Source organism: Saccoglossus kowalevskii, chromosome 7, assembly GCF_978046115.1.
Source record: "Saccoglossus kowalevskii chromosome 7, keSacKowa6.1, whole genome shotgun sequence".
Classification (NCBI taxonomy): Eukaryota; Metazoa; Hemichordata; class Enteropneusta; family Harrimaniidae; genus Saccoglossus; species Saccoglossus kowalevskii.
In genome coordinates, this window is record NC_140647.1 from 10,831,524 (window position 1) to 10,845,858 (window position 14,335).

Genomic DNA, 14,335 nt, shown 5'->3' on the forward strand with positions numbered 1-14,335 from the left:
AACAGATAAATATTATATACAGTTGATAATATTTGGTACAAAGAAGAGCCTTAGCCTGAAACGTCTAACTATTTTGAAGAGTTACTTAGATGCAAATGGAGTTTCTTTGTATAAATTCTGCGCCCTCACAGGCGATATTTGATCCGTCCATCCGTCCTATGTTTTAGAGTCGTAGTTGCATTAGCGATATGTTTATTTTGTTCCTGCACTGACACATTTCTAAATATTTCGTTTATTGCGCATATAAATAAAGCAACCAATCTATAAATCTGATGAATCCTTTTGTAATATTTTATTAGACGCATAAAATCCTTAGGAAAGGATAAAAAGGGTCTTACAGAAAGAAAAGAAAAGAAAAAAACCTATTTGCAGCCAGAAAATTTGCAGCCAGTGGTGAATACGGAATATAGAATGAACACAAAATGTAGCCTAATACACTGATAGTTGTTGCTGTTTTGTTCCATAGCTGTCTTTTAAGAAGACAGCTAAGGCTGGTGCTAGAGTATGGTTTCCCATAATCAATATGAATTTATTCTGACTGTTTTCTTTATCAAAATTTGGAACTTTATTTTGTGCAGTCAGGAATAATTTGTCCCTATGATGACTGTAAGCTGGACATTTCATTACAAAATTTTGCTCATCCTCAATTATATTTTGGCTGCACATATCACATGTTCTTTTATCCAGTGGCACATTATTATGTCCTCCTTTCTCAATTTTAAGGTCATGGTTGCTTGTCCTGAATTTTGCAATTAACCTTCTAGGACCATGGTTCTGCATATTAATTAGGTAATTTTCAATTTTTAAATCTTGTTTAAAAAGTATGTATGTTCTTAGTTTGTTTTTAGCCAAGGTTTGTTTTCTATTATCATTATGCATGTCTAAGATCCATTTGTTCTCAAATGATTTGTTTATTTTTGTATGAATAAATTAAGTCTAAATTTTTCTTAATTATTTTTTCACTTGAGTTTACAATGGTGACAACATGATCTATATCTTGCATGAGGGTTTCTGCACTTGTAAACCATTTACTTTTTACATTCTTATTTACTAAGTAGGCTTCTCTTAGTAATGTGTTATCAGAGTTTGTTACCCGGTTGAAATATTTAAGTCGTTGTTTCTTGACAAAACAGTGAATGGGGTACCTTCCTAGCTCACCATAAACAGCCATTTTTGGTGTGAATTTGGAGGACCATGAATGAACCGACAAAATGAAAGATGGACATCCTCAATTGCAGACTTAGTTGTGCTTTCATCACCCCAAACATCACTACCGTATACAAACTGTTTAGGTAAACTGTAAAGCCAGTAATTTGGCATGTATTTTAGAATTAGGTAGCCACCCTATTTTACTGACTAGTATAAAACAAATGATAAAATATTGGCTAAAAATAAAAATAAAGAATGAAAACGCGCTAGTCCATGAAGATACAGACTTGGCATAGAAATGGATGGTAAAGGCATACTTAATTGGGTGTCTGGTATCAAAAATATTCTGCACTATCTAGAAATGAATAAATCATGGGAAAATAATGATCCAAATTATAACTAATCAACACAATTTGCATTAAACTCAAAAAAATATTCGAAAACAAGAGTCAAGAACAAATGCATGATGATAATAAGAACAAAAAACAAAAGAATAAGCTGCGTACATATAGAATGCTAAAGAAAAATTGCCAGTGTGAGAATTATCTAACAACAGTAACAAATGCAAAACATAGAGCAGCATTGACAAAATTGAGAATTAGTGCCCTTAATTTAGAAATTGAGAAAGTGCACTGCTTGCGACCAAAATGAGATTGAAGACGAAATACATTTCTTACTTGAATGCAAGCTGTATGAAAATGAGAGAACTGAAATGTTGAAGGAAATAAATTGAATACATTGCAACAACACAAATACTAATAAATTGATTACAATGCTAACAAGCAGAAACAGCCAACAAATTACAAAACTAGCAAGCTATATCTATAACTGTTTCAGTGCCAAAGAAAATCATTTCAAAAACCAACCAGCTGCCCATAGAAAAAAAAAAGAAAATTTTAGTGCTTCCAGTTTGTTACTTCATCAGTTTTTCATCTTTATTGTAATTTACTTTTTTTGAGTCAATATCCAAATAAGGATATGATTATGCTATAAAGATTATTATTATTATTATTACAATAATTGGTCTTATCAGTTTGTCAAATAAAGATAGTTGGAGGAGTATGTTTAGTGTGTTGTCATAACCGAGTTTGGATTTCAAAGCAAAGAGAGCGTTCATCCCTTTATTTTTTAAATTATTGATACCCTCTTTATGTTTGCCATTAGCACTTATAGTTATACCCAGGTAGCCCCTTAGCAGATTTAGATAAAATGACAACAACATCTGCATATAGGAGACAACTTTTAAAGAACGGGGGAGTCACAGTTTTCAGAGTTGAAACAGTCAGATAATCATTTAAGAAAATGTTAAAAAGAGTAGGGCTAAGATTGCACCTTTGTCTGACTCCAACTGTTGATTTAAAACTCTCAGTTAAACTCTCTTTTGTTTTAATTCTGTATCTGTTGTTTTCATACATGTCTTTTATTATATCAAACATTTTACCTGATATGCCATTTTTATGGAGTTTGAAATAGAGACCATTATGCCACACACTGTCAAACGCCTTTCTAAAATCTATGAAGCAAGCATAGATTTTGTTAGACTTTGAGGTTATGATATCTTTTGAATGGCTATTATTATAAAGATATTTTTGTACTATTGTTTTTAATATAAAGAGGTTGTATGATGTGTTTCGTAATTGGGGAACATTTTACACATATTTTGTCGATCAAAATGGCACGTACCCAGTGCTGTCGGCCACGTTTCCTACATTTGTCGATGAATGATACAAAAATGTACATGACAAACTGTAACATCAACATAATCATCATCTGTGTACTTGACAATGGCTCAAATCAGTGATGTTACGAATACATTGATTCATACCCATTGACGGTGCCCCAAATAACGAATTTGCATATAGTAGAAAAACATTTAATCCTCGGCTAATTGGTCACGAGTAGCGAAACCAAAAAAGGTATTAGCGTAGTTGCTACTACTAAATACAATTAGTACACACTCTATTTTTAAAATTCCTGCAATATATGTTTATAATGTATACCTTAAACATGCAAGCTGTTGATTCTAAACAATACTGCGACCTCGTGTGAACCAAATGTGCGTACGTGATTATAATAACATTACATTGTCATCACGTGACTCGTGATAATTCATCCGATGATTCTACTTATGTCTAATAAAACATTGTCAGATCACGAACACGAATCTTTCAAAATAAAAAAAAAAATTACCGAATATTTATGAAAGTTGAATAACATGTATTTCATGTATTGCGGCAATTCTAAAACAAGTAAACATGATCCTGCCTAACTTTGCAGTAAATCTTCATACAGCTGTGGCTGCTGTAGATTTAAAACGCTCAACTGAACAATGTATTCAGTCTTTTACTCCTTCAATATATAGTTTAGTTAATCATGATATAAGAATCAGCCCTATTCCATATATATATAGTAAACGATTAGTTTGGTTATACTTGATACTATTCTTTTAAAGTAGTGGTTCTACATGAATAATAACATTTTAATTGCAAAAAAAGTTTATATAAGGTTATTACAAGTATACCAAAAACTATGCGTGCAGCAGAGGTCGACCGCGTACTGTCTGAGTGCATACTTTGCAGTATCCTCGTAATAACTTTATTATTATTATACATCTTTTCCACCCAGGAATACATCATGGGAATTACGTTTAGAACAGATTATCATTTTTTCCATTAGAAGTTGATGGATACGTCGCGTAGTAACGGCGTTTCCATCGAGTCACGTGCGATCTGTGACACGTGAACCAATGCGCTAGGACTGCTTGCGGAGAAAACGTTATTGGTTGGATTTGCTGGATCCAATAAAATTGGCCTGAAACAAAAAAATAAAGATGAAAATATATGTAACACATAAAGTACAAATTGAAGAACGAAAATCACAAACATCAAACTAAGTGAATATTTATAAAGTACTGTATTAGTAACACTATTTGTATTATTATTATTTATTATTTTAGTAATTCTACTTCAAGAGTACTATACATATATCATTACCAATGGGCTGTGCAATTAAATGGTATTTATCTACACAGAGTGGTCAGCAATCGCAGTGTAACTGATATACATAAAAAAAACTTCAATACACCGTTTAATTCTCTATAGCACCCTGTAGCGGCAGAGTACTTCTGTGAAATTGACATAGATGGGTGAAAGTGATGTCGTTCAAGCCAACAAATCTGTTTAGTTATTTGGTGATTCGTGATTTACAATATAGCAATATCTTTTAAAATATTATTTGTTATTGACGGTAAAAGCCCACCTTTCCATTTTCGATTTTGCCAAAGATGCCATAGCACTGTCGTAATTAATATCCCAGGCGACATTCATGTTTGAGTAGTTTACCAACTGTTGTAACACTGCCTTGAATGCCACTGCCATGTCAAATCGTTCTGGGGATCCATCCTTCTCCCACACGTAGATCGTTATCAGTTCCAAAAGATACGATGTTGGATACCTGCCATTCTCGTATTTTTTATTAGGCTCCACTATTTCTTTCCTCCAGTATTTCACCAGTCTAATCAGATTTTTCACTCGTGCAGGTTGATTCTTGACAAAATCTACTTGGAGCTCACACATAGCAGCAGAGTGTGCCTGGCGAACCTGTTCATTGGACTTTATCAGTTCTTGATATAAAGCCGACTTTTTAGCTGTAAGAAAATCATCATGTTTTCAGTTATGATCTGACAAGATTAATTAACATCATACCGATTGCTGTGCAAACATTATCAGATAATGTACCATTACCTTTGTCGGGGTGATGACCAAGTACATCAAAAGTCGGAAGTAGGTCCAACTTTATTTTGAATTCATTCTTGATGACGACAAATTGAGCAGAAAATGGTGTAGTTTTATCATCTTGGATAGAATCGGCCCAGCTGGAATCTTTCAAACAATGTGGTAAATCCTCTATGATGCTCTTTCTTTTCTGTTTGAAATCTTTAAATGTCTTCAATTCGTTGATGAACATTACACAATCTAGGTCAGCGTGATCTTTTATTTGTGTACCTTTACCAAATGACCCGCTCTGGTGATGAAAATTATGATAATAGGTTACTATATCGGTATATATACAATACAAGAAGGTAGGTGACGTGTGTGAGGCCAATGAACATTGAATGGAAATAACTCACGTATTTTGCGAGAGTATGGATTTCGTTTTTAATCGGACCTTGTCTGACCCATATTACTTCAATAGGGCAAGGGTGGTCGCATGTAGCCATGGACGGACTCTATTCATGAAACATCAATAATAATTTAAGTTCCAACCGTGTTTACAAATACGGCATAGTTAGCAGGCCACCACAGTTGAACCATCATTTATCTCATATGTCATGAGTGTTATGCAGCAACTTTTGAGATCACGATGCTATGTAAAACAATGATCACGATGCTATGTAAAACAATGATCACGATGCTATGTAAAACAATGATCACGATGCTATGTAAAACAATCATCACCATGACATGTAAAACAATCATCACCATGACATGTAAAACAATCATCACGATGCTATGTAAAACAATGATCACCATGCTATGTAAAACAATGGTCACCATGCTATGTAAAACAATGATCACCATGCTATGTAAAACAATGATCACCATGCTATGTAAAACAATGGTCACCATGCTATGTAAAACAATGGTCACCATGCTATGTAAAACATTGGTCACCATGCTATGTAAAACAATGCTCACCATGCTATGTAAAACAATGGTCACCATGCTATGTAAAACAATGATCACCATGCTATGTAAAACAATGATCACCATGCTATGTAAAACAATGATCTCTGTGCTATGTAAAACAATGGTCACCATGCTATGTAAAACAATGATCTCTGTGCTATGTAAAACAATGGTCACCATGCTATGTAAAACAATGATCACCATGCTATGTAAAACAATGATCACCATGCTATGTAAAACAATGGTCACCATGCTATGTAAAACAATGATCACCATGCTATGTAAAACAATGGTCACCATGCTATGTAAAACAATGATCACCATGCTATGTAAAACAATGATCACCATGCTATGTAAAACAATGATCACTGTGCTATGTAAAACAATGATCACCATGCTATGTAAAACAATGATCACCATGCTATGTAAAACAGTGGTCACCATGCTATGTAAAACAATGATCACCATGCTATGTAAAACAATGGTCACCATGCTATGTAAAACAATGGTCACCATGCTATGTAAAACAATGATCACTGTGCTAGGTAAAACAATGATCACCATGCTATGCAAAAACAAATGGTCACCATGCTATGTAAAACAATGATCACCATGCTATGTAAAACAATGGTCACCATGCTATGTAAAACAATGGTCACCATGCTATGTAAAACAATGGTCACCATGCTATGTAAAACAATGGTCACCATGCCATGTAAAACAATGATCACCATGCTATGTAAAACAATGGTCACCATGCTATGTAAAACAATGATCACCATGCTATGTAAAACAATGATCACTGTGCTATGTAAAAAAATGATCACCATGCTATGTAAAACAATGGTCGCCATGCTATGTAAAACAATGATCACCATGCTATGTAAAACAATGATCACCATGTTAAGTAAAACAATGATCACCACGCTATGTAAAACAATGGTCACCATGCTATGTAAAACAATTATCACCATGCTATGTAAAACAATGGTCACCATGCTATGTAAAACAATGATCACTATGCTATGTAAAACAATGGTCACCATGCTATGTAAAACAATGATCACTGTGCTATGTAAAACAATGATCACCATGCTATGTAAAACAATGGTCACCATGCTATGTAAAACAATGGTCACCATGCTATGTAAAACAATGATCACTGTGCTATGTAAAACAATGATCACCATGCTATGTAAAACAATGGTCACCATGCTATGTAAAACAATGATCACCATGCTATGCAAAACAATGATCACCATGCTATGTAAAACAATGATCACCATGCTATGTAAAACAATGGTCACCGTGCTATGTAAAACAATGATGACTGTGCTATGTAAAACAATGATCACCATGCTATGTAAAACAATGGTCGCCATGCTATGTAAAACAATGGTCACCATGCTATGTAAAACAATGATCACCATGCTATGTAAAACAATTGTCACCATGCTATGTAAAACAATGGTCACCATGCTATGTAAAACAATGGTCACCATGCTATGTAAAACAATGGTCACCATGCTATGTAAAACTATGATCACCATGCTATGTAAAACAATGGTCACCATGCTATGTAAAACTATGATCACCATGCTATGTAAAACAATTGTCACCATGCTATGTAAAACAATGATCACCATGCTATGTAAAACAATGGTCACCATGCTATGTAAAACAATGGTCACCATGCTATGTAAAACAATGATCACTGTGCTATGTAAAACAATGATCACCATGCTATGTAAAACAATGGTCACCATGCTATGTAAAACAATGATCACTGTGCTATGTAAAACAATGATCACCATGCTATGTAAAACAATGGTCACCATGCTATGTAAAAAATTGGTCACCACGCAAGGTAAAACAATGATCACCATGCTAAGTAAAACAATGGTCACCATGCTATGTAAAACAATGGTCGCCATGCTATGTAAAACAATGATCACTGTGCTATGTAAAACAATGATCACCATGCTATGTAAAACAATGATCACTGTGCTATGTAAAACAATGATCACCATGCTATGTAAAACAATGATCACCATGCTATGTAAAACAGTGGTCACCATGCTATGTAAAACAATTGTCACCATGCTATGTAAAACAATGGTCACCATGCTATGTAAAACAATGGTCACCATGCTATGTAAAACAATGGTCACCATGCTATGTAAAACAATGATCACCATGCTATGTAAAACAATGGTCACCATGCTATGTAAAACAATGGTCACCATGCTATGTAAAACAATGATCACTGTGCTATGTAAAACAATGATCACCATGCTATGTAAAACAATGGTCACCATGCTATGTAAAAAATTGGTCACCACGCAAGGTAAAACAATGATCACCATGCTAAGTAAAACAATGGTCACCATGCTATGTAAAACAATGGTCGCCATGCTATGTAAAACAATGATCACTGTGCTATGTAAAACAATGATCACCATGCTATGTAAAACAATGATCACTGTGCTATGTAAAACAATGATCACCATGCTATGTAAAACAATGATCACCATGCTATGTAAAACAGTGGTCACCATGCTATGTAAAACAATGATCACCATGCTATGTAAAACAAAGATCACCATGCTATGTAAAACAATGGTCACCATGCTATGTAAAACAATTGTCACCATGCTATGTAAAACAATGGTCACCATGCTATGTAAAACAATGGTCACCATGCTATGTAAAACAATGGTCACCATGCTATGTAAAACAATGATCACTGTGCTATGTAAAACAATGATCACCATGCTATGTAAAACAATGGTCACCATGCTATGTAAAACAATGATCACTGTGCTATGTAAAACAATGATCACCATGCTATGTAAAACAATGGTCACCATGCTATGTAAAACAATGGTCACCATGCTATGTAAAACAATTGTCACCATGCTATGTAAAACAATGGTCACCATGCTATGTAAAACAATGGTCACCATGCTATGTAAAACAATGGTCACCATGCTATGTAAAACAATGATCACTGTGCTATGTAAAACAATGATTACCATGCTATGTAAAACAATGGTCACCATGCTATGTAAAACAATGATCACTGTGCTATGTAAAACAATGATCACCATGCTATGTAAAACAATGGTCACCATGCTAAGTAAAACAATGGTCACCATGCTATGTAAAACAATGGTCGCCATGCTATGTAAAACAATGATCACTGTGCTATGTAAAACAATGATCACCATGCTATGTAAAACAATGATCACTGTGCTATGTAAAACAATGATCACCATGCTATGTAAAACAATGGTCGCCATGCTATGTAAAACAATGAACATCATGCTATGAAAAACAATGATCACGATGCTATGTAAAACAATGATCACTGTGCTATGTAAAACAATGGTCACCTTGCTATGCAGAGTAATGGTCACAAATTTAACTATATAATATAGCGAGTTTTCAGCAAGACAATAGTTTTCCATTTTATACAAAGATAAGTTCTCTCCCATAATGCATTGCATATATGCGTAGTAGTATGCTTAGCAGTGAACAAAATGAAATGAATTAATTCTGGAATTATGTCAATAAAGTTATTCATAGTATACCCTATATGCATAAAGAAAAAGTTATTCTTATGAGTATTTAGTGTCTCTGTTGGTTACAGGTTTCTTGGGACCCGTCCCATAACTCCTATCCCTGCCCATTCAGTGCCCCTTTTCAAGACACAGATTGCAATTTAGTGTTCAGGTCAGGGGTGGGGGCCTTGGGAAACTCTTTCCTTCTATTATTTAATTCTTATCATGTCTGACTCAATACATTTCAAAGTATTCAGCAGGAATTATCCTCGCTTGGTGTGCCCCACATTCAGTAAGTTTCCCATTTGAAATCGTTTAAATTACCTTTTAAAAATATATATTATAAATTAAATTAGGATACCTTAACAATGCGATCTACGGTGTATCCAGCGAGGTGTTGAAGGTTATTGACAAGATGCCCAACAACATCTCTGGCTAATCGATTGTATTCCGTTGTTGAAGATTATTCTCAACAAATTGTTCCAAATCTTCTGCCGGGTTTTGAAGAAAACCTTTAAAGAATTAAAAAATACAAGATACATTTGATTTAAACCATATCATTATCGTATCCCACAAGATATGATTAACTTGATCAAATGAAACATTTTAATTATACGATTGAGAAGATTGCAAGTATGACAGAAATGATAACAATAATAATGATGACAAATGCAGATCGTTCCTAGCTACAGTTGTGTAGCTGTAGATTGTTTTAAATTGAACTTGTTGCACAGATGTTTCAGAATAAATCAGACCACAGAGATCCCTCTCAAAAGTCTATATTGCTAATTAGAATTCTAAGCATTTTTGATTGCTAGTGTTGCCAAATTAATGATTTCCTACCTTATACAAATTCATATCAGTAGAGGTACACATACTATTTTGTCACCCCAATAACAGATTATTTAAAATAAACATAAAATCTGCATTATTTTCCCTATTACCATGGAAATAGTAAACCAGGTTTATCAAAACCAATAAAACATCAGTGTCTCTAATAATGTCTGAACCAAATATAGTGTTATGTACTGGAAGCTGAGATATTTAGAATTTGGGGAAACAAATCACACAGTTTCCCTTGCCATTATGAGAAATGTTATTCATGCCTAAGATAAAGTAATATGGCTAAAAAACAAGATGGCTGTAAGTCTGCCTTTTATCTGATGACAAATTGTATTGTTATGGACATGTATTGCTACATGCATAATATATATACAATGAATGACATTGCATATGCAAATAACTAGTCATGTGACCAGGTTATTGTCTAAGGAAATTAAAATATATATGGTCAGTAATTGAAAATGAATACTAGTAATAGACTAATCTAGTATCTACAAATATCAGATTTATTACAAGACTTATTATCGTCACAAATGTTTTATTTCTATTTGCTATTTCTCATATTTATGCATTTTTTTTTGTTTCCAAACTTAATTAAACTGCATACCAGGTTAATTGTTTCCAAAAATGTTTTCATGGCGGAAAATTAAGTCACTTTGAATTAATGAGAAAGAAGCATAAGTCAAGCATGAACATGTGTCAAGTGACTCACACACATTGTAACTTTGAGAATATACAACCTGGATTGTCTGTGAAAGTTTTCTCACACACAGTCGTGATCTGTTGTACGAGCTATTATGCATCTCACGAGGAAATTTTGTCATTCAATAATTCATTTGTAATCAGACTCACTCATATTATTCTAAATGATCTTCATTCATTCATTCATCCATCCATTCACTCGATAGCTAGCTAGCAGTAGACCATCTTTGATCCGATCACAAAACAGATAATCATACAAATGCCACTGTATCCCTAGTTAGGTCACAAAATGAACATGCATTCATTTATGACGCATGATAAATATCAATGAAAACGGCACATAGGTGAAAGAGATATGGTGGTATGGCCAAAAAAGTAGAAACCATCTTTGTTCCGATTGTTAATTTAACTGTCATTGATTCTTCCATGTTTAATTTAAAGTAAAAAAAAACATGTCAAATATACATTTTTCAAGAAAACAATATGGCTGCTAGTCGGCTATTTTTTGATCCGATCTTGAAACAAATCTTCACAGACATGTATCTCATCGTGTACAGTACAAGATACCACGTTTTCAAAAACAAAACGGCTGCCAGTCGGCCATCTTCGATATGATTACGAAGCAATCTGACATGGAAATGTATTCCAACATGTATGATGTATGTGTCAAGATACCACATTTTCAACAACAAAATAGCTGTCGGTCGGCCATCTTTTATCCGATTGCGTAACTACTGTAATATAATCGTCATGGACATGCATGTACCAATTTTGAACAAAAACTGACAAAGCATGTTTAAGATACCACATTTTCAAACAGAAAAATTGCTGCCTCTAATGTATACAAAGTAAGACGTACCTTGTTTTGAAGCTTGCCTGATAGTCTGATTTTCACCATGATACCAGTGTGCAAACTGATTACCACTATAAAATTCAGGTTCACGTGACGTACTTGTTTCTATCAATCTGGAATGAACGCATCTGTGATGTCTTTCCAAATCCACTTCCTCTACAAACCAGCGTAGGCAAATCTGACAATAAACATCACACGTATCTTTATGTTTATTCCGGATATGCTGTCTGAGATTACAGTATTTCACCTTGCGTTCGCAAATAAAACAGGTCGTTTTATCTATACGCCGGCTTACTACGCGATGGTTACTACGATTATGTTTCACAGCACCCAGTAAGTCATATCCTTCAGAGTCACATTAGAAGCAGCCAAACGTAGCCATTTACAATTATGATACGATCACTGGTAGTTCTGATAGATGCAATGATAGTCGTGGTGCCACTCGAGTCAGCATATGTCGATATCTAAGTTACTAGTATTCTAGTTGTTAAAAAACAGAAGGCCACTCAGTATTCTGTGCATGAGCACTACGACGAAATTGACGTCATGATTATTCTGGGAAAAACCGAACTATATATAGCGCGCGTATATAATGTTTTAAGCGCTGTCAGCTGTTTTAGAAACAATTAATGAATGCCACTGTTGTCTCTCCGACTTTTTTTTCCGCGAGTGTTGACGTACTGTGCATTTGCCGCATACACCATATTGTAGTTTGTGACTACGTAAAAGGACTGTCGGTGTCTGGCCATATTTCCTATCCTAGTGGCTAGGTGGTAATTAGCTGCGGTTCCGTAGCTCTTTGGTGCGACCTACAATCGAATTTCGCCCTAACAATTTCATTTGGACGTCTTTTTAATTTTGTTGCTGTACGTCGAACATAGAGCTACGGGATCTATCACCGTTTAAAAACAGAAATCTGGCATACGTAAATTAAATCGCTTTTGCTTTCGGTTACGATGGTGTGACGTACCTTTATTGTGAATTGATTGTTGGATGAATAACATACAAACCTTTGTTTGCAATTTGTGTTTATAAATAAGCAATAATTTGTGATATTTTGGGCCGGCCAGAATCAGTCACGTAAATAATGCGGTCGGCAACATAGGGCTATGATTCCACAGCTAGAGTCTACCGCTCATGAGTCCGATGCTACAAACGCTATGCTATGGATTACCGTTAACCGTTAGCAAAGAAGGCCACTCTTCTAACACACTCCTTGGCCCATCCATCGGACGGCCACAACTATCGGACGGTGTCGCTTGCTTGCGTTCTTATTTTAAAATCTGGTGAACCACCAGATTGGATTCATCCCCAAGTTCAGAACAAGTCATCACATATTTGTTCTGAAACAAATTCTTGCAAAATACCTGGAAAAAGGGAAAAAAGTCTTTGCATGCTTCATTGACTTTAAAAAAGCCTTTGATTCAGTTTGGCATCAAGGCTTGTTTCACAAACTGGCACAAAACGGTATCACAGGAAAATTCTATACTATCATCAGGTCAATGTATTCAGAATCTCTAAGTTGCGTCAAAACCAAAAATGGTCTCACCAGTGAATTCCCAGTAACAAGAGGCATCAGACAGGGCGATGGACTAAGCCCTCTTCTGTTCAACATTTATGTGAATGATATAAAAAATGAAATTGAGCAGTCCAATAATAACCCCCCTCTCTAACAGTCAGTCAGCTATCCTGTATGTTATATGCAGATGACCTGCTTTTGCTGTCTGTTTCTGAATCCGGGCTGCAAAACGCTTTAAACTCATTAGGAACTTACTGCAAAAAATGGAAATTAGAAATTAATACTACAAAATCCAAAATCATGATATTTAATAAAATGGCTAAAAACATCAAAAAACACACATTTTGCATTGACAAACAAAAACTAGAAAATGTCCCTACATACTCATACCTAGGCATCAAACTTAGTGCTTTAGGTAAATTTTATAAAGCACAGGAAGATCTCGCAAACAGAGCTATGAAAGCATGTTTCAAGTTAAAGCAACAATTATTTTCCGAAACAAACATCCCAATTAAAATATATCTCAAAATGTTTGACTCTGTAATTAAACCAGTGCTGCTGTACTGCTGTGAAATATGGTCAAATGAAAATATTAATATCAAAAATCTGTCCAACTTTAATTTACCTATGGAAAAATTACACAGTAAATTTTGCAAATTTCTGTTAAAAGTTAACTGCAAAGCATCAAATATAGCTTGCCTTCTGGAATTAGGAAGATATCCTCTTGCCATCTCAAGCATTGTACAGACAATAAAATATTGGCTCAGAATTTCTGACAAACCATGTAACACTTTAATCTATGAGGCCTTCAGACTAGGTAAAGATATGGACTCAAAGGGGATAAAAAATTGGGTGTCCCACGCTAAAAACATATTTAATATTACAAACATGGACCATATGCTGGATACTGTGACAGCTGATAAAAAACAGACAATCATTACATCCCTTGAGAGCAATCTAAAATCAATGTTCAAAAATCATTTTATAGAGACACTATATAATGATAACAAAGGTAAAA

At 34.6% G+C, this 14,335-nt stretch overlaps 1 pseudogene across 1 annotated transcript; it reads right to left on the reverse strand.

Annotated features, from left to right (window-relative positions):
- Positions 1–280: 280 nt before the first annotated feature.
- LOC144362343 (2'-5'-oligoadenylate synthase 1-like) lies at positions 281–14,048 on the reverse strand (annotated as a pseudogene). Its single transcript, XR_014930039.1, has 6 exons — positions 13,943–14,048; positions 11,805–11,954; positions 9,762–9,912; positions 4,893–5,172; positions 4,408–4,795; positions 281–3,960 (listed from the first exon to the last, which is right to left on the reverse strand). The product of XR_014930039.1 is annotated as a 2'-5'-oligoadenylate synthase 1-like (transcript).
- Positions 14,049–14,335: the final 287 nt, after the last annotated feature.